The following is a 3,667-nucleotide window of genomic DNA, read 5'->3' as shown; positions in this document are numbered from 1 at the left end:
ACACAGTTTAACAGATAATACAAGAAAACTAACAATTTAGAAGAAATTGAAATTTACAGAGTCACATAACACTTTCTTCAAGAAAAGAGTTGTCAAGTTCTGATAATTACTCTGTAGTATCTAACAATAATAATGGTAAGACAAAACACTTTTACTCGGTGCTGATTTGTCACGATTCGCTCCAGGAACACGTCGAAATCCAGTCCCTAACCATCCTGAGGTGATTAGAGGAGTAAATATACCATATGTTAAACTTGTTTAGTTTATGAAAGTTGAAGTACAATTAAAGCTAACGATGTCACCTTAAAGACAACTTACATTTTGAAGTACTTTATCGGTTGGACTGTTCGAACATCCACGTTGTAGATTATTGTTTATGATACTCGAGAATTCGTGTGACTGCACCGATTCCCTTTCACACTAATAACTTTTGTTTTCCATTACATTTGATAATAATGGAAGTCTCAAATGTACTCCTTAATAGGCTATCATCACCACATCGTGACTTTTGTCTTTCGATCAACTGAATATCATTTGAAACGGAAACTTATTTAGGTTGCTATTGATAATCAATGGGACACCACTAACATTATAAGATACAGTACATTCATGAGACAAACGAATTTGGATCATTGATTGTGTATTATACTATTTGATTTTGACAAAAGTCATTGTGTCATGTTCATATGATGGATTTTCTGATTTCAGGTTATGCTGGTCGATATAATCTACTACCAGTTTACGATTATCTTGCTGAGAGAATACGTCCTATCTTGTAGAAGCTCTCCAAGTATGTGGAAACTCTTTAAAGAAATTACAGGGGACAGGCAGACTAGAAGCGATAACCAGCTAAATGTTTGTGACTTAAATAAGTCCTTTATTTGTCAGTCATCTGACATCATGGTTCCTATATCCAAGGGTTTGAAGAATAATTGTGTCCCCAGTTTCACTGAAAATGATGTCCGGAAATGTCTCCAGTCTCTGAATTCATCCCAATGTTTAGGACCTGATGGTATCCCAAACCTCCTTTTTCAAAAATGTTCTGATGTTTTATGTTATCCATTAACGAATATCTTTAACAGATCCTTCTCAACTAATGTCTTACCGAAAATGTGGAGAAAGATAAAGGTAATCCCTATACCTAAGAAAGCTTCTGGTGATAAAAATGCGAAACTTAGACCCATAGCAATAACCTCACCTTTCCTCAAAATAATGGAAAAAATACTGATACAACCACTTCAACCTGCAATAAAAGAGCACTATGATCCATTTCAGTTTGCTTACAAATGCAAAAGAAGCACATTAGATGCCGTTGCTGTTCTGCATCACAATATAGTGTTCGGGTTGGAAAAGGGTAAGAAGTATGTTAGATGCGCTTTCCTGGACTTTACTTCTGCTTTTGATTCTATTCCAAGACACCTCTTACTTAACAAGCTGATCAGCATCGACACTGACAGCTGGATAACCAATTGGCTATGTTCCTACCTTTCTGGAAGAGAACAGTACACTGTATTTGAAGGAAAGTGTTCAACATCTCTACTGTCTACTGTAGGTGTGCCACAAGGAGCTTTTCTTTCACCTTTGCTCTTCTCTTTTTTTCTGCATGATCTGCCATCTTCCACAGAAAACACTTTTGTAAAATATGCGGACGACCTCACTGTATTTATACCAATTTTTACCTCCTTACATCCTATAGAAATGAATGAGTTTTTATCTCGTATTGAAAGGTGGTCTGTTGGTAATGGTCTCTTACTCAATCCATCTAAATGTCAAGCTGTTAACTTTAGCTTGAGACATGGACAGAACCTATACTCTATGTTGGGATCCCATAATGCTTGTGCCATTGGAGACTCCTTAATAAACACAGTGTCGAAGGTCAAATATCTTGGTGTTACTTTTTCCTCTGATCTTTCTTGGTCTTCTCATGTTTTACTGTTATCAAAAAAAGTTTACCGTTTGACATACTACATAAAGAGGCTGCATGCTTTTGGGATTACTCGCCATTTACTCTTACAATTTGTAAATTCCTGCATATTACCTTTTATTTTATATTGTTCTCCATTATTCTTTCCCGGGCTTTTGAGAAAAGACTTTGCTGTTTTGCGTAGAGTGCTTAAGGCAGTTTGCAAGGTATGTGGTGAATCTTTTGAAGTCATTATTAATATGCTTGTGGATAGACATCTTAAGTCTTGCAAACTCTTGGCAGGTGTTATCTTATCAGATACTAACCATCCGCTTCATTCATATCTTTCTCCTTGTATATCTTCTGGTAGAACGAGACGTAAATACATTAAAATCCATGCACGCAAGCAAATCTATAAAAGTTCTGTAATACCTTACTTAGCAAATTTACTTTGTGACGAACAGGCAGTTAGAGTTGACCTAGTAAATAACCTGTCTTCTTAAGCATGTCTCAAATTCGATAATTTGTATAAACTCAGATTTTCCTAAACCTTTTTCATTCCTTTTCTGTTTTTTTTGTTTGTTTTTCTTGGGGTTTTTTTTGCATTTTTGTTTTTTTTGGTTTTTTTTGGTCAAAAACTTGTTGAAATAACTCGTGCTGAGAATTCTATATTGTATCAGATTATAATATTGAATAAAGCCATTAATAATAATAATAATAATAATAATAATGAAACCTTGAGATTTCAGTTCACAGGTTGAGCAGATAACTTATCCAATATTCCACTTTTCCGACCTTAATTCCGCTCCTCCCTTGGCCAACCACAAGGCCAATTGATCAATAGTGATCTTAAATATGATTTAATTGATAGATATTTCCCATTTAAACATTAAAAATTAAAAATACGAAGTTCAGCGAAGGAATCTCTTTTTCAACGAATTTATTATCAAGCTATACAATCGTATATGTATATGAAAATGTATTCGTTAAAGTACTATTTCCTTGAGGAAATGTGAACACGAATAAGCAAGATGATGTAATAGAAAGATTATAATACTAGATTACGTAACACGAATAATAACAATAGATTTAGTGAATAGAATAAGATGATTAAAATGAATGAAATGTTTTTGTTACAATAATTAAGGGTCATTAAAGGTCATCGAAGTGTAAAAACAAATAATGAGAACATAAGACATAAGTAAAGGCGAATGCAGTAAAAATAATAGAATAATAATAATAATATTAATTAAGGTCATGGTAACGATAAAGATAAGACGTACTTCTTTTGTACGCATAGTTCTGGTCTAAGCTCATGAATGCTGAGAGCTTCGGCTATTTTTAAGAGTTGGATACGAAGAAATCTAGGTAGATTTGAACGAATCATATGAACAACCTCAAAATGAAACTGTGAATCCGTAGAATGATTACAGTCGATTAGGTGTTCAAGTATAGAACTCCTAACTGCTTTCCTTTCACCCTTAAAGAACCAAACTGGAATATGCTCTCAAATCCGAGTTCAAAGCGAGCGCTGGCTACGGCTGATGTACCTTGCTCCACAAGAGCAGTGAATTGGCAGATGCATATGGAGACGACCAGATGCGGCAGCTTATCTTTTATGGAAACAGAAAATAAGTTCCTACTAGTGAAGTTTATTCGCAGTTTAGCCGCATTGAATGTTCTTTCAATTGCTCTTGTTAGACGATTTTTGATTACGTCTGATGTTCGATCACCATTAAATTCCAGAGTTATATAAAGGTTTTT

General features: G+C 34.5%; 1 annotated feature.

Moving 5' to 3' along the window:
* The first annotated feature begins 468 nt into the window (after positions 1-468).
* Positions 469-555: a sequence feature (Short protein (Smp_119550, CCD80103.1) was converted to a misc_feature.).
* Positions 556-3,667: the final 3,112 nt, after the last annotated feature.

This window comes from Schistosoma mansoni, chromosome 5 (genome assembly GCF_000237925.1).
Source record: "Schistosoma mansoni strain Puerto Rico chromosome 5, complete genome".
In the NCBI taxonomy this organism is placed as follows: Eukaryota; Metazoa; Platyhelminthes; class Trematoda; order Strigeidida; family Schistosomatidae; genus Schistosoma; species Schistosoma mansoni.
This window is presented reverse-complemented; position numbering and strand designations above follow the sequence as displayed.